The sequence below is a fragment of the Ostrea edulis genome, chromosome 8, assembly GCF_947568905.1.
Source record: "Ostrea edulis chromosome 8, xbOstEdul1.1, whole genome shotgun sequence".
Lineage (NCBI taxonomy): Eukaryota > Metazoa > Mollusca > Bivalvia > Ostreida > Ostreidae > Ostrea > Ostrea edulis.
Window position 1 is genome coordinate 27,326,385 of NC_079171.1, and position 18,658 is coordinate 27,345,042.

Here is an 18,658-nt window from a genome sequence, read left to right on the forward strand (position 1 = left end):
TTAGATCACAGCTCATGAATTACGTTCTGTCAGTCAATAATGTATTGCACAAACATTTTTAAAAAATTGTTGGTTAAAAGACCTCAGTATCTTTACAGGATTAATACGTATAGGAATATACAATTATTGATCAAGATAAATACAGTAAAATTTATACAGTATCATTTCTCAAATCGTATTTTCAGAGTCAATAATATACTGACTCTGATCCCCTATATCGGTGTTGTGTTGTTATTATTCACGCTATGAAATCTACATGTACATGTAACAAAAAGATCATTTGATACTTACTATTAGGTGTCTACAGTAATTTTCCTTTAATCAGGTTTCACAGCAAATGCTCGTTGAACGTGTAATTCCGAGTAAATTCGAATTGAACATGTTTTGACGAGACGCGGTGTCAACTTATTTCGTTACCATTGCTTTCGATACTCGGTCGTTTTAATACTAAAAAAAAAAAAAGAATAAGAAAGAAAACAAAAAAACCCAAAACTATGGAATATGATATGAAACAAAATTGTTCCAATGATTCACTTCTTTCACCATGTAAATAAACTACATACTATATTTATTCTTCTTATTTCAGTATTTTAAAATTCAAGTAAAAATAATTTAAAAGTAAAGTTGAACAATCAATGCTTTGAACATCATTTCCAAAATATTTCTTATTTCTATTTCCCAAATTTGGTCAAAAATGCTTATTATGATCATTGAATAAGCCATTCTAGCTATTTGAGTGCATATAACTTGATATATTCAGAGATTTATAGGTTCATGTACATTGTACATGGTCATTGGAGGTTTATTGTTGTGACGTGTATCCCGAAATGTTAATTTTTTAACATTAAATACCAGAATATTCAACGTCATATTAACAAAAAAGTATAGAATATATGAAAAAAAGAAAAACATTTCAAGAAAGCCTATATCCCGAAGATTATTATATACAGAAATTATCAATATCCCAGGCTAGGCCATTTTTCATGGTTCGTGGGTCATGTTCTTTCGATGGTTATTGACATAGATATTGAAACAGCCAAGTTATTTAGTTTGTAGGTCCCTCCTTTTGACTTCATTCATGTATACTGTTTGTAACACTTCTGTTATTCTGTGAAGATAAATAGTGAAACAAACAATTCTCTATTTTCAGATATTCTCAATGAAGAGAATGAAAGTGCTGTTTCAGCTGCTGCACCAGTGGATGATGCTTTAATCAGGATGGAACATGTTGATGATATGCCCGTTGTTGGAGATGATGGTAGGTGCATATATCTACTCATTTGAATTTATCATAGTATGCGTTGATTGAAACTACAGTCACCGGATGTGATTGCCATTTTCAAAATGGCTGACACACAATGCATGTACACTTGGCGAAGTTAAAAGGTTGTTTGTTGAGTTAAGAATTACCTAAGCATTGAGTCAGGTTTCTGATTACCACATTAACTCGTTGAGGATAGAAGATAAAGGTCTTTTTAATAGTTCAGTGGTATATTTTCCCATAAGTGTTTCCAGTGACTGTAAATGATGTACATGTCTAATAACCACCTATTAAACACAATTTATTAGAACTTTAAATTGATGCCTTTTTTAAAAAATACAAATGAAAGAAGCTAAATATTTTTGTGTCTTGCATTTCAGATAATATTGTAGAAGATTTTGTGAATGATGATGGTGTGGATATTCTTGGAACACGGAAAAGAGCCAAGATGAGTAAGTCATGTATGAGGAACATGATTGATTGAAAATTGCAGTCTTCTTTCTTTTATTGCAATGCAACTTTGCTTATCTCCTGAGGAGTACTGCCTAGATATAAGGGAACTTTACAGGTAGAAAGTCTAAAATTGATAGTAAGCACTCAAAGTTTTCCCACATTGCAGTTGAATGTACGCCATTTGGCATACAGATGTCAACATTAAACCATTAAAGTGTTTTGGTGGGGTTTTTTTCCCATTAGACACAAGAGAAAAATGGTCCAAGAAAGAAGAAGAGTTGAGAAAACATTTCTCCAGTTACTTTAATAGAACAACAAAAAGAACCTGCCCAACTTGGAAAGAATGTCTTGAAGCAATTGCGAAAAGTAAGGAGTGTGGGGGATGTTTACACAAGCGAGGATGGGAAACAATAAAGAAAATCAAAGGCCTGAAGGACCACAATGGCGTCGTGCTAAGAAAGCAAAGATTATAATGAAACTATGCACTGTCCAGTTTATCAATGCTTCATCAATGCTTCCGCGCTTGGTTTGTTTACAATAACATTAACACGTGCCAGTGTTTATATACCGAGTTGACCAATGATTTGCAAACCTACAGATGCGTTAATACCCTACTGAGAATGCTACAGTCAAATAAACATTACCTACCCTAAAATATAATGACCATAAATAATCCGCGATACACTATTTCTCAGTTTAAATTTCGCCAACAGCACGCAATGTTTACAAACAAAAATACACAAAATTGCATTATATTGTGGCTTCAATATTACTTACGCATGGTTTTTATCAAGGTATTAAGTTACTCTTACCTTCTATAACTTCTTTCCCTGTTTTCTTTGCACTTTCTTCGTCAATTTCGTCAATTTGTCCTGTTGTTTCCTAAACCCACGCTATCTTTCGTCTAGACACGCTATCGTTTCAGATATCACGTGACTTTGCAAATGTAGTTCGCATTGAAATTGGAATTTTTATTCGATTTGTTTTTATTTTTTGTGAAAGTTTTTATATGTTAAAGTAAATCAATGTGATAATTTTCATTTGTTTCTCATTAACAACTTTAAAATGTCGTAAATCATTAAACAGTACAGATATTCATACGCCATTACAAAAAGCGCGGGATTTTTCCGCGGAAGCATCGATAGTCTGACACCTTCGGTCGCGTAAACTTTTCAGCTGATTCAGTCGTACACGCTGACTAGATGCCGTTCGAGCAAAGCTCGACGCTATAAAAATGAACAATTGGATCAAGAAGATGTGAAACTTTTCGGCAAAATTTCAAATCAAGTTCATTTTCTCAAAGGGACATAGAAAGTTTTATTCCAAGAAACAATTTTAGCCCAAGTTATTAGCTCACCTGAGCCAAAGGCCAAAGTGTATTTTGAGAAAAAGTGACAAGATATTGGGTTAAAAATTAAGCAAATAAATCTTGAGTGATTTCAGTATTGTAAATTTTTTAATATGAATGGGTCAAGTCTCCATTCTGAAATTGCTTTTAAGCAAAAAAGTTTTTCTACACATTTTTTCATCGTAAAAAATGAAGTTAACCCATAATGGGTTGAAAATAAGGATTTCTCATATATTTTTCCCATTTCAGCAATGTTGTCAAAATGTGAAACATCCTTTTAACTCGGTAAATACATGTATGGAGTCAAATATGGTGTCTCTGCACACTGTGATGAATACTACCTTTTATGAATTGTCAAAATGACACGATTCAGTGTTGTAACTGTAACAGTTGGCTACATATACAGTGTATATCCATTTCTTCGTCACAACTGAAAATGTGGTCCCAGCCCCTTCTCAGCTTCCTTTGCCAAGAATGCTGCTTCACAGACAATGAGTATGACTTCTCAAAAGCCCTTGCAAGGTAAGGAATATTTAAATCATTCATTACCTATGAATAAAGAACACCGATCTTCACATAAGCGTGATATATCCTCATTCAAAATAGACTAAAACCGTCAGACGAAAAGAAACGGAATTGATCATCAATAGGATAAATGAAGTATAAAACTATATCATATGATGTTGATTAATAAAACAATTGAATTAGCGATTAAACCTCTTTTAAAACATAAATAAGAGGAGGGGGGATCGTGTCACAGATCTCAAAGTGTTCGGTCGATGATAATGGGACAATAATGCATTAAGTAAACTTTGTTGACAATACAGCAGTTCTTACACAGAAAAAGAGTTGTTTTGTTTTTTTGTCCACTGTCATTAAGATGTACGGAGTCACTGGAATAATCCTGATTAAATTTTATCTTTCTTGTCGATATCACTGACGCGGATTTCAAACACTTCAATCTCTTGTTGATTTTCTTCATTTGGGCTTCATATCGGTCACTTGTTAGTTCCTTCGAATGTTTGAATTTTCCTCTTGTGAGAACTTCGCATACATATATAAATCGCACTTCTTCCTTGAACGTGTCAACCAAGTTCGCAATGTTCTGAAATATTTCGCACGGAGAGGAATTGTCACTAATGTCATTTCCACCAACTAAAATAATAACAATATCAGGTCTGAATTGTCTAACTTCCAATACTTTTTTAACAAGGTATATTGTCTGCCCGCAAACCAGGCACACCAAAGAACTTAGAAATACCAGGTATCTTCAAGTCGCCTTTACAAAAATTTTCGAGTCGGGTGATGTAACTTGAACCAATCAATGCTACCTTTGCCGTGACTGTTTAGAACTGTGGACATACGGAGAATTTATCGCATATTTATATGAATTGTCGCTTGGTGTAAATTATACATTGAGCACAATATTCAAGTTATAATTGACGCTAGGTGTTAATTATAAATGATCACGATTCAATTTGACCGATGCTCAACTGATTGACGCCCGGTGATAATCATCAATTGATCACTATTCACAGTGACCAATGATCACGTGTCAATGAATTATCATTATCCATTAGTTAAATTTACACCTTTTTATGAAACACACAGATTCTCAACATCATGTACACAAACACCTGAGTTATTTCCACCAATCGTTTCTACACTGTTTCGCGGCACGTGCAGCACAAGTGCACAAAGTAAGAGAAGGATCATTTGGACTTTGAACATGTACAAATCCCTATCACATGATGGGTATAAATTGAAAGTAATTTACATTTGGTGAATAGCACGAATTATAGCAGAAACTCAAAGAAATGGTGTCCATGAAATGACAACAACAAAAAAAAAAAAAGAAGAAAAAAAAACAAATTTGCTTTAACGGAATTTAACGAAATTTAACGGGGACCGTTACATAAAAAGATATGTCATTGTAAATCAGTAGCAAATAGTCATTTTATTTTAGCCTTTACTTACATGTAGTATGTTTACTATGGTCATATAAAACCTCAATATCAATATAATTTGATGAAAAACAACGTTATCGTCGTTCAAAAAATGAACATTCGAAAAACGATGCACGCACATGCAGAAATTCTTCAAAATAATAAACAGAAAAAACTTTGTTTGGGGAACATAAAAATGAACATTTAGTGCACATCAGTGTAGTCATATGAGGTTTTACAAATGAGAAATATGGTATACCCGTTCGGCGACAATTAAGATTAATTAAGATATTCAATATATGTATAACGGTCATATTTCAAATCTAGTAAATGGATGGTGGGATATTTATAATCATGGTATAATTTTGAAGGATTTGCGAAATGTTTAGGATAATTACGTACAGGAATTGAAAGCATTATTCCTTGTATTTAACGGAGAAAAATGAAAGAAACGCACCTCAACAATAACAGATTTTTTTAAACAGATGCATTATCACGATTTCAGGATTTCCAGTGCTCCTCATTCCACGACAAAGGAGTTAAAGATGACAGTTTCATCGGAAACCCTCCTCCTAGAGACAAACGATGTAAAACTCCCAGAACTAAGCAATCCGAACAATCAACCCGTGGATCCAGTATCTAAAAACATTTTAGCACTGTTTCACCCAGCGATTCTTTCAGCAGTGTTCCCAGCCCAGACCGTTGGCGACGGAAACTGTTTGTACCGCGCGGTATCTCGTGCCATGACGGGGTCGGAGTCGCATCATATACACCTATGATTGTTGACTGTATTAGAAATTCTTCAAAATAATAAACACTACGACTCTGAACACAGAAAATTTGTAGATGTAATCAAAGACAACAGGATCGTATCTGGTTCTTATTCACAGCTTTTAAAAGATGCTGTAAATTTAAATGTCTTTTCTTGTATGACTCACATTTTCGCTCCAAGTGCAGCTTTAGGTCAACCGATAAGGTCGTATTACCCTCCACAACTTTCAGCAGAGTTTGTTTCAGAACCCTACTCAAGGAAAGTTGTAGGCAGGGGTGTAAAGATATCAGAGTTCCCCACCATTACCATCATATGGACTCAAATGCAGTTCATTTCACCCAATGCGCCATTTTTTCCAAATCACTTTGTTCCACTTATCAAGATAGATACAACAAGAGAGGAGGTTGGATGTTGCGATGTGAGCATGAATGAAAGTACTAGCGAATGTGTGAGCGAGACTTGTGACATTAAGAGTGAATGTGAGATTGAGGGCGATTCTGAAAACATAAGAGAGGAGGTTGTATGTTGCGATGTGAGCATGAATGAAAGTACTAGCGAATGTGTGAGGGAGACTTATGACATTAAGAGTCAATGTGAGATTGAGGGCGATTCTGAAAGCATAAGAGAGAATGCGTGTGACATAAGTATACAACACGAGCAAGACGAGAGAGAAACTGCAGAATTTGTGATGAATGAATCTGTTCATGATTTAGCAAATGGTTGTTTGGACAAAATTTTTTTAGGTGTCAATGACCTGGTGACATTGTTACAGACTTATTCACATACTGATTCGCATGTTTCAATTCCCACTGGGTTAAAAACCAATGTGTTCTTTGTTGTGCAGAATAATCAAAATCAAAGTAAACGGCCAAAAGGTCAAAGGAGCTGTTTATCCCATGATTGTGGAGTGTGGAACTCCTCTAAAGGCAGTACCCCAAAGACTTGTTTTATACGGACAGACAGTGGGGAGCTAAATAGTGTCTTTTTAAAAAACGGGGTTTACTGCACACAGAAAAAGGTCAAAGGTAAGCGCACGTATGTTCCCCTTGACCCTCAACCGGAAAACTCGGCCGTGATCGAGTTATTCCGCCATTACACGACTCTTAAACAAGACTCATCATATAAAAAAAGGGTCTCGTGGCTTAAGGAAGGGGAACAAATTGCAGTGGTGGAGTATTTAGGGACTTACCTGGGCCTTGCTCCACACGGTAATTCAAAAGAAAAAGCCGAGTACATGCGTACACCTGCTACCGTAATGCAGGAAATGTCTGACCTCTTGACCAGTAAACGACCCATGGACGTATACAACAAACTGACATCAAAATATAACCAATTACAGGGACCGACTGGTAAAAAACCTCAAAACCAAACTTTCCGACACTGACACATCTAGACTTGTATTTGGTTCCGACGAAGAAAAGGCGTTAGTCAACGCAATCACGACAGCATTTCTAAATTCACAACATATGCTTTGTAAAAGGCATCTCTATCAAAATACCAAACAAAAGCTTGTCGATGATTGCGTTGATAAAACTGACAGACAGGTAATTTTAGATTTGATTTACAGTACAGTGGACCCTAGGACTTTTCCAGAAGAGAGGAGTGCTTTTACAGGAATTTTGGTGGAAAGCAGATCCTACGGTTTAACTGACTTATTAAATTAATCGAGAATCTTTTAAGTTCGTGCAGATATTCAACAAACATCTGAAATACTTTGCATTGAACTTTATTGTTGTACTCCACATAGATCGTGTACAGTAATTCACTACTGATATCGTTTAAGATTATCTTAGTTTAAAGGGAACGTAGGGTATAAAAAAAATATTTTCACATTTCAAATACTAAATATTTAGTAATTAAGTCCACTGGTTATTTCCATTTGATTGTAATCTGTTGTGTAGAAATCGGCTATTAAATATAGCTACACATCATCTGCTGGAGGCTGCCATTTTGCAAGATAAAGTTATCGCTCTTTAAGATATTTCCCACAATCCCATCTGTTTATGACGTATACCGGGCAATTGCCTCTCAGTGAAAGCATCTGATCATGTCTGACTGCAAAGGATATCAATATGAGCCTGATTATAATGAAGAGGAATTATTAGCAGATTCAAATGAAAACACTAGTGCATTGGGATAAATTGCTGAAAACGACACTCTTAATTCTTAAACTTTTAATTTTGTATTCTTTATACAGGATTGTTCATTATCTTCATTTCTTCATTCTTCACTTGAACATTCCTTAGCACATATGATGGACAATGACTGGTCAATTCTATCTGTATTATGTTGCACAAAGTTGATTTATTCTTCAATATGGATTGAGAGTGGGATATTTTTGTCACTATTCATGTCTTCATTGAGCTGAAAATATAAAAATGAAATCAAGCCATTAATTTATAACTTTAGTAATGAATTTTCATGAAAGTGCAGGTACATGTACATGTATTTCACACAACAAAGAGTTTATTTTTCATAGTAGTTTTCTCTCTTTCTGATTTATTAGTACATCTGTTTACAAGAGAATCTTACAATGTGAATCTGTATACAGCACAAATCAGTTGATTATCACTACACCCCTGTAGTAATTCTCACGTAAATGTCAAGACTTGAAAGATTAACTGCACAGGGGGAATTAAAATGACCTTGGTTGTAAAACTTTGTTAATCATTTAATAGAGAAGTGCATCAAATTACCTGTTTCCTTAGATGCTGATAGTCAAGGCTGGTCAATAGGTTCTGCATATGAGTTTTCATTGGTTACCAAAAGAAAATGGATTAGCTGAAAAATAATGACTACTTAATTATATATACTTACTTCATATATACTATACTTCATATATACTATACTTCATTTGTTTACTTGTACATTTTCAATTTCTTTAAAAACAATAGTATAATACAAAATGTGCTAGTGCTGTGATGATTTTTGAAAGTATTACATGTATCCTGCTTTTCTTCATCTTTTTGAGCTATTTTCTCTTATCTCTTAGGCTTGCTGCCATCAAACATTTTAGTTACTGCATCTTCTTTTTAATAGGTTTTGGTGTGTATCCCAATATCTTAACTTAAATAGATATTAATTTAACTTTGAATATTTAAAAAGCAGTGTTTACCCATCCCTTCATATTTAGCCTGTACAAAATGTTCACTGGATAAGGATAGATTAGATTAGAAAATTATTATATAAGTAAACGTTTGTTGTAAATAAACTCTGGTTATACACATTAAGAATTATTAGTATTTACTGAGTAAAAAGCAAATATAACTGGTACTTACCCTGATATCCTCTTTAAAAGACTCTTTCTCAAAATGCCGTTCAAAAACAAAAGATTCATTTCCAAGGTTATGTATCCAATTATTGCACAATGTTCATAGTTTTGGGGGGAGATCAGGGATGCTAAAAGGTACATACATGTATTCCTTTTCCTTTGACCACAGTGCAAAATTTTGCTTGAACTCCCGATATTTAGATCATAGATACTCTGTAACCCATTTAGTGCTAGGCACAGCAGTTGTAATGAATTGCCGCATACACGTCATCAGCCGCCATGATAAGAGATTCTCCCATTCAGCTCAGTTTTTAGTGTAAATGACAGATTAAATCTTGTTATCAGCAGCAATTATTTTTTCTATGCTAGATTTTGTTGTCTGCATGGTACCAGTTTTCAAATATCAAAATTTTATTTTTGACCCTACGTTCCCTTTAAGGACTAAACTTCTGAAAGGGGGGGGGGGGTTATGTTACAAAATTTTAATACATAACTTCTATGATTTAACTGTTAATATATTTTTATGCATTATGATAGGACTTTATCTATTTAAATGAAACAGTAGTGAACAAGAGGTACTGTGAGCAATGCTCACTAAGAATACCCCCCGCTTACCCCAATCTCCCAAAGGGTGTTGGTAATAGGTATAAACTACCTCTTTTCTGAGTGTAAAAAACAAATGGCATGACAAACCGAACCATATTGCTACTTCGATGTCCAGTGCACTTGACCTTTGGACCTCAAAATCGATAGGGAACATTTTCATCCCATGGGTAGTCCATATGTATGATATGGTGACTGTAGGTGGAAAGGATAACGCTTTAGAGCCCGGAAACCATATTGCTACTTCGATGTTCAGTGCGCGTGACCTTTGCCCTTTTGACCCCAAAATCAATAGGGAACATCTTCATCCCATGGGTAGTCCATATGCATGATATGGTGATTGTAGGTGGAAAGTATAACGCTTTAGAGCCCGGAAACCATATTGCTACTTCGATGTCCAGTGCGCTTGACCTTTGACCTTTTGACTCCAAAATCGATAGGGAACATCTTCATCCCATGGGTAGTCCATATGTATGATATGGTGACTGTAGGTTGAAAGGATAACGCTTTAGAGCCCGGAAACCATATTGCTACTTCGATGTCCAGTGCGCTTGACCTTTGACCCTTTGACCCCAAAATCGATAGGGAACATCTTCATCCCATGGGTAGTCCATATATATGATATGGTGACGGTAGGTGGAAAGGATAATGCTTTAGAGTCCGGAAACCATTGCGTCTACAGACGGACGGACGGACAAACAGACGGACAACCCGATTCCAGTATACCCCCCCCCCCCCCCACAACTTGTTGCGGGGGGTATAATTACTGTGTAAATAATTGCTTGATGTTTGATTCTTATAATTGTGTTCTTCCCAACTTCTTGAGATTCACAGCAGGTACCGTCTGGGAGGGGAAGCTTTCTAGCTAGCCAGTCTACTAATCTCACATTTATATCTGTCATTGTGGGGATGCTCTAATATAAAAGGGGGTCAATGTTTCTCAATGACTGGTAGACTTGTTGATTTTGAAGATGTCGGAGGAACATTTGAGACGTGCGTGGAGATTTGGTAATTAATTAATTGGTTTTCATAAGGATTTCCCATGTGACACCCATTACTACACCGAAATCTCTAGTAAACTTATTGAACACCAGTAGGTTTCGGTGAAGTTATATACTGTTAGCTAAATTATTAAAAAAGCTGCACACCCAAACCCATCATATTGGTTATTTTGGGGACATAGCACTAATTTACAACCAACTATTCAAATTGTGCTGTAATTTGGTGAATTAAACACCGAACTCCACCGAAATATTTACCACGGTGTGAGTTCGGATGTTTGGTGAAAACCAATTCTCGGTTATATATTAATTCATTTATTATTAGGTTCATTCTCTTATCATTGGGGAGATAATGGTAAGCAAGTGAAATACTATTAGATTAGGGAGTAAAGGAGGTTGGGAATTTATTGTGCTTATTTTAATTCTTTCTCATCTATTGTTTTAATTATCATAAATATGTAAATAAATTGTGGAATAGAATCTAATGGTTTTTATTTAGAAAAGGAAAATTGAGGTATATTGTTTTACACTGGTGTTTAAAATTTTAATTCAAATCTACATCTGGATTTACATACTGTGGAATTATTGTGTTATAAAATAAAATATCAAATAATCTTTGCTTCTAAACCACGTTTCCTATTGAAATCAACTTCGCTAGCCAAGGGTGACGCTCCACGGCGTTTCTCTTTGAAAAGAGACGGACTGTGGAGCGTCACCCTTGGCTAACGAAAATGTATTGAAATATGTGTTGACGAGTTCGCCTCGCAACACAAAATTTACGGCATTCTGGAATTGTTTTGACACATTGTCCAAGGTTCATATTTGATGTACATGTAATTTACTTGTTGTGAAGAACATGGAATGTTATCTTGAATAAGTAAGATTTTTTTAATATCTATTTGTGTTTTATTTCTCATGTCTCGTCCATAATGACGTTTCCTATCACTAACTACAGAGCACAATTTTTAGTCACTTTACGCAAGCACAAATTCTAGTCAATTACAAATATTCCTTTGCATGTCTGTAAAGGATGAAGTGAAATGGCTATATAAAATGGTCCCCAATATATTTACAAAACTGAAAGGTGAAGATAACGAACAGTGATCAATTTTCATGATTCAAACTTATTAACATTTGCACTTCCATGATTTAAATGTTACACGGCGGATAAATTAGCCACAGATGGTAGCTAACTCCGAGTTTAAGCTTGGGGTTTCCTCATTAGTTGAAATTCCCATAGGAATTTGGCCCCGCCCATACTTTTACAGATATAGAAATATGAGCGTTAACTGAGAATCGCCGTACGTGACACATTTGTTATGTGACGTATTTCCTTTTTTGCAGTCAAATTTGGACAGATTCTTTAAGTTAACCCCCCCATATTTCTTAAATGAACAGTTGGATAGCTATGGTTGGTATGAATTTCAAACATGTTTAATACTTCATATTATTCACGTAGATTGTAATTTTACTCATTTGTTTATACAGCATTTGATCGTCGTATATGGTCACCCCTGCTTTGACCACATGCAGACACCTGTAAAGTACCAAAAATCTAATATTTTCTTGACGTTTAATACACAATAAATTTGAAATAATTAGAATTGTCAAAAATACCCTACGTAAATTAAAAATTTATAATTAGCTAATCTTTCCTTACTAATGAAACAATTTTTATGCGAATATCTTAAATTCCTGCAAAGTTTTATAATTTTAAAAACTGTACCTAGAGATGTATATTTCACCGCGGAATTTATCAGAAACCATGATAATTCCAGGGGAATTAACCGCCCTTTTCATATTGTAACCCTTCGCACGAACTAATATTCCTAACAAACAAACATATAGGGTCGTACAAGGTAATATTCGTGGACTGGGCGTTCACTATCATTACCAGTTATTCAGCCTGAGGCTTGACTAATTACGATAGTAAGAACTAAATGCGTTTGTAATACTTCTACACTGCTTGTCTGCAAAGATGTGTGCAGACACTCTATGTAACAAAAAATACGAATTTGACAACGTACATATGAATAGTACGTTTCACTTTTGTGTAAATTGAAATTTATCCGAATGGAATTGAAATTTCCGCTTTACGCCTATTCCTCGACATTGTGCGCTCCAAATAAAAATGAAATTGCATATTGTAAATTGTATTTACCAGCTTAGGTAAAACCTTACATTTTCAAATGTTAACTTAACACGGAAACATAATTTTGACTGATTGATCCCCCTCAGGGACCCTTTTGTCAGAATGCCAGTCTGGCAGCCTGATATACGATACCAGCCGATGCTGATACAAGCAATATTATTCTGGGAGAAGGTTTAATGATGAGGGAGAAAAACTCTCTGCATTATTGGGGGATATTTTTCTTTAAGCGATATACTAGGGCATACATTTTAAGAGGAAATGAATGTGGAGAATTTTGCGAGTCGGTATTATTTTGATGTTATATTAGTGGGTGAGTAAGTAGGATTTAATGCCTATTTAATTCAGCTCTGTACATTTTACACGAGGGCGATGTCAGTGTAATCTTGTAATGGCCGCTGAAGGTTATATAAGAGACGTGCACATTCCCGCCACTTGTACTTCTCTGGGTTATTGTAGCAGTCTCTCTCGATATTTCATGGCAGTAACCGAATTCCTCAAATTGTATAATGGACAAGTTAGCGGATTGAGTGAAACAGTACAATGCATGTCGGCGAATTACAACTTCTCAGTTATATCGACAAATATTTAGTGTGAGCTATTTTGATTTTGTAAATCACTTATCACACATTGTGAGGATCACGTATAAATATGAAGCAACGAATACTGAATCAACGTATTGAGACAAAGTTACACAGTATAATAATAAAATTGTTTCCATACATCGTACACATAACCTTTATTCTTCTGAATTTAATTATGAGATGAAAAACAACTTGTACATCGGCAAATAATCTGGAGACAAGTTCCACAGTATAATAGAGGTCCGCTGTTCGTTTCCATACACAATACACAGAACCGTCTGGTTTGCTCCATTACCTTTTTTTCTTGATTTAATTGAGATGATTAACAACATGTATGTCGGTGAGTAGTAATCTGAATACTTCTGTAGGCGGAAGATGATTTATGTACTTGTGTAATATTGTGACTTAGGTGGAAATGTAGGCACATGTGGTTGTGTGCCATTGTCTTTGAGTTCTTGAAACAAAAGTTTTGATCTCGTTCCTTAAAGCCCCAAATACAAAGGAATTTCATGCAGTTACTGTATGACCGTCGCTGCTTATTTTAAACATAATTTAATTGGTTTGTTATCAGAATCTATCAACAGGTATTTAACTCAGCTGTTTGTATAGAGCAGGCGAGTAACAGAAAAGCCAGCACAGCAACCCTGTACAACACTGTGTATCATTGACAAGGAAAAGTAAAGATCCAACCATTGTTTTAATCAAATTTATAAAATGAATAATTAACAGTACTTATAAAATAAACCATATTTACACAAAACAATTACTTCTGTCACCATTATCACTGTCTAAACTGTATTCAACGTCTTCCAATATGTTGAGGGATTTGTTGACAAGGATTGTATACGCTCATCAACAAAAGCAAACGTTTTAATACTCGCACTGTAGCTCTGTGACGCGGAGTTTGTGCACACGCTACAGTATTTACTGATGTTGTCGGTCTATCAATCTTTTCATTACAGTCCAATATTGCTAGTATACTTCTAAGTTTATACATTGTTATCTGACACTGAACTCTTTTATCCATATAGGCTAAAATCCTGTTGTGAAAAGTTTATTATAATGTGTGTTAAGACTAAAAGCGGACTTTGCTGAGGAAACTCCTGTGAAAAATTCGAATTGGTTGTCGTCCGTTCACAAATGAACATTTTTAATTGCAATCCCAACTCTTTTCAGTTTTGGTATGAAGCATATTTGAGACAAAGGGGCATAAATTGATAAGTTGTAGATTTCAGTTCTTTTGTACCCCTGGGGTCTTAAGGCGGGGCAAAATTGCCAAAAATCATCAATTTTCATATCTACAACAGCGCATGTGTAAGAAAAAGATAAATGCAGCGATGTAGAGTAGGAAGCTCTTTACCAAAATTGTAAATGTTAGGATGCAATGGGTAAAGGTTCTGACAAACTTGGTGTATAGTGTTTATGTGTAAAATACTGTAAGAACATGTTCTTTTGTGCTATTGAATTGAATCTAAATGGATATTTAGACAGAACAGATAGTCCTTTACAAAAACTGTAAATTTGTTGATCCCAGGGAAAGAGGTTTTGGTATCAATGAGGGGCAAAATTGGTCAGTTAATAAGTGTGCGAACAATAGAACATTTTTAACTTCTTGATAAGGACTATTTCAATTCCTTTCAAATTTGGTATGAAGCATCTTTGGGGTAAATGGGCATCAGTTTTAAATGTCGGGCTCCTGCACCCCTGGGCCCTGAGCAAAAACTGTCTTAAATTGACGAATTTTCAAAAATGTCCTCCACAATCGCCCATCTTTAAGTAATACTAAATGCATAGTGTATTGTAAAAAGACCTCTACAAAAATTGTAACTTTTAAGATTCCTGGGGTAGAGATTGTGGGTGGGGTAATAAGATTTCTTTAAATTCAGCTTTCTTCTCCATGGCAGGTTTTCCTCTCCATAGTCATAACATATTTCCTCGCTATTACAAATCTTCCTTGTAGATAAAAGAGCAAGATGAGGATTCCCATCTACCTCCAATCATTTCATAACGGACTTATGTTTGTTGTTTGATCCGCAGCATTCACAAATTTCCCAAACATAACAATTAAAGATTACACAACAAGAACAAAACAACACAAACCTCACACTATTTCTACTATCCCTTCATTTCTTGAATAATGCTTTACAGAATCTTGGGCCAAGTACTCTGTGTGGCGAAGTTGGAGGGACCAGGGCATCTGTAAATTGTTGTAAAACACATAAAAGTTATATACATTAAATGTACTGGGACATGTTTGAATGCAGGATTTTTCTTCACTTAACCTCTTGCATCTGAGGATCTGCATTTCTTTCTCTGATTGATGAGATGTTCCACGGATTGGATATCCAATTCACCAAGTCATGTATCATTTGAACCGTGGAGAACGTTAGTAAACTTTCTTGGTTTAGTACGTCTCTTAATATGTTGGAGATTTTACCAGAAATCGTCAAAGCAGTTAGTGTAGATTTGTCGGATGTGTTGATTTCTAGACTGGATGCCATATTCAATTTCACCAAAGAAAGCAGCCAACCATGAACCAAATAATGAATGTAGATAAATTAGAGTTCCATCAACTAAATTTCAGGAAAACTTCTTCATACTATTTAAATATTCCATTTATATGTATCATCAAATATTGGAGGGAAAGAATAAAATGTCTTCCCTTTGTGAAAAGTAGTGGACTTGTTCCAAGGCATTGACCCACGCCTGAGGATGACGATGGGGACAGACTGGATTCATTGGGACAGAAGGACCATCTGTATCCTGTTTACGATTAGTATCTGATGATAGACTGGTGAAATCTTGTGCAGTCCCAGCATTGGCAGTTGTATAGCTAGTCTTTTGATTATGATTATATTTACCACAATTGTTCTAGTAGTTCATGTAAAGTATACCCATAAAATAATAGGCTATGGTCCTTTAAATTATTTTCCATGATCATTAGTCCCGTGGGAATCCGGGTTAGAGTAGGTCCTCAGTACCCCCTTGCTTGTCGTAAGAAGCATCTAAATGGGGCGGTCCTTCGGATGAGACCGCAAAAACCGAGGTCCCGTGTCACAGCAGGTGTGGCACGATAAAGATCCCTCCTTGCTCAAAGACCATAAGCGCCGAGCATAGGCCGAAATTTTGTAGCCCTTCACCGGGAATGGCAACGTCTCCATACAATATTCAATAAATCAATCCATGATCATTAAAGTTATTATCCTCTAGATACATCTTCTGTCAGTTGATATCTATTTAATATCTTTATTTCAAATGAATTTATGACTATTGTCTTTGTAATAGATATTTACCTCTTCATCACACCTTCTTAATTTGATCGTTAGCGGCCTCAGGCCGCTAAATTGTTTCTCAATGGGGACTCCACTTCTCTGAAAGAAATAAGTTTGTAAACAGAGGTCAATCTCAAAACTTCTATGAGAAATTCAAATTAAATAATTGAGCATGTGAAGGATAAAATGTTATCTTCTTTACCTTGACCCTTCGGATATGATCTGGTAGGTGTCGTTTGGTGATTTGGTACGCCTTGGGCTTCATCCTGTAGAGGTTTGGATTTTCAGGATTCAGTTCCCATCCCTCCAATACTGGAAATTAAATATTAGAGATAAATAAATAGATGAACAGATAGATAGATAACACAGTTGGTCTCCTCAACAGGTAAATTGTTGAAATATTGTTATCTCGAACTGAGGATTAACCGTCAGGTTTGAACGGATCCGCTCTACCGCCTCACTCACAACTGCCTCTTCCTCCTCGTTTAGACGTGCATTCTGAAATTATTTTATTTAGGTACTTGTATGTGGGTACCTGTATGTCAGTACATGTATGTAGGTACTAAAATGTGGGTACCTCAATATTGCTACTTGTATGTGGGTACATGTATGTAAGTACTACTGCTTGGGTACCAGTATATTGGTATATGCATATTGGTACCTGTATGTGGGTATATGTTTATTGGTACCTGTATGTAGGTACCTGTATGTGGGTAACTGTATCTGGGCACATGTAAGTCGGCACCTGTACATGTGTGTGGGTACAATAATTTTGGTACCTGTATGTGGGTATTGGTATGTTGGAACTAGTGCTTGGGTACCTGTATGTGGGTACATGCATGTTGGTACCTGTATGTGGGTGCATGTATGTGGATACCTCTGTGTCGGTACCTCAATCTGGGTAGATGTAACTGGGTACTCGATTTTGGATACCTGAATGTGGGTACCTGTATATGGATAAATATATGTAGGAACTAGTATATGGGTACCTGTATATGGATAAATATATGTAGGAACTAGTATATGGGTACCTGTATGTGGGTCCATGTATGTCGGTGTCTGTATATTAGTACATGCATTCGAGTACCTGCATGTGGGTACATGTATGTAGATACTAATATTTGTGTATCTGTATTTGGGTTCCTGTATGTTGGTGCATGTATGTGGGTAACTGTGTGTCGGTAACTGTATGTGGGTATATGTATGTAGATACTATAATTTGTGTACATGTATGTAGTTACTAGTATTAAGGTACCTATATGTGGGTACCTGTAAGTGAGTCGGCTGGTAAGTTTGCTGTGCAATTATCATGGTTCGGACAAGTTACTTGGATTCCCCTTCTCCTCAAAACTTCACCCTGTTTGCAGAGTTTATTTCCACAATATACAGAAACATTTTTTCCCCTTTTCGTAACATTTTCACACATTGTGTATGTCACTTGGTCCCCGCCTGGAACGGTGTTCTCCCCACCCCACTAAACATGGAGTTGTTGTATCTGGCATCCTCTTCGACACGAATCGGTGTAGTAGCAGGAAGTCCGCATATCACATTTTGTTTCTTGTAATTCACTTCTAATCTTCTTCATACTCATTTCGTTGACCTGGGCTACTTTTTTGCTTACTTTATTAGCAGTCTCCTGCATGCTGCTGGCTGAAGCAGGAAGGACGTTGGCTGTCAGGAACATTCCCCGCATTCCCTCGGTGGTAAGGCTGGTGCCCATTTGCCCCAGGGACATTGCTACATTAAGTTGGGCGGTTTTTCTACCCGGCCTAGTAGACTCTACTTCCATGTACAACTTTTGGCGAGGACTCTGGTACCCACACTTGGTACAACTTAGACACAGAATCCAGGCCACTTTTAAAGGTACCTTTATGCTGCTACCTGTCTTTGGGTATCTGTATGTGGCTACCTGTGTATAGGTACTTTGTTGGTAACTGTGTGTGCGTACCTGTATGGAGGCACCTGTATATAGGTACCTGTGTGTGGCATAAATATCAT

At 36.0% G+C, this 18,658-nt stretch overlaps 2 long non-coding RNA genes across 2 annotated transcripts; one reads left to right on the forward strand and one right to left on the reverse strand.

Annotated features, from left to right (window-relative positions):
• Positions 1-1,142: 1,142 nt before the first annotated feature.
• LOC130049518 (uncharacterized) lies at positions 1,143-1,714 on the forward strand. The gene is made up of 2 exons (XR_008798060.1): positions 1,143-1,258; positions 1,642-1,714. It is a non-coding gene; the product is annotated as an uncharacterized LOC130049518 (long non-coding RNA).
• A 5,889-nt stretch (positions 1,715-7,603) lies between these two features.
• LOC130049520 (uncharacterized) lies at positions 7,604-9,550 on the reverse strand. The gene is made up of 3 exons (XR_008798062.1): positions 9,059-9,550; positions 8,477-8,561; positions 7,604-8,144 (listed from the first exon to the last, which is right to left on the reverse strand). It is a non-coding gene; the product is annotated as an uncharacterized LOC130049520 (long non-coding RNA).
• Between the last annotated feature and the right edge of the window lie 9,108 nt (positions 9,551-18,658).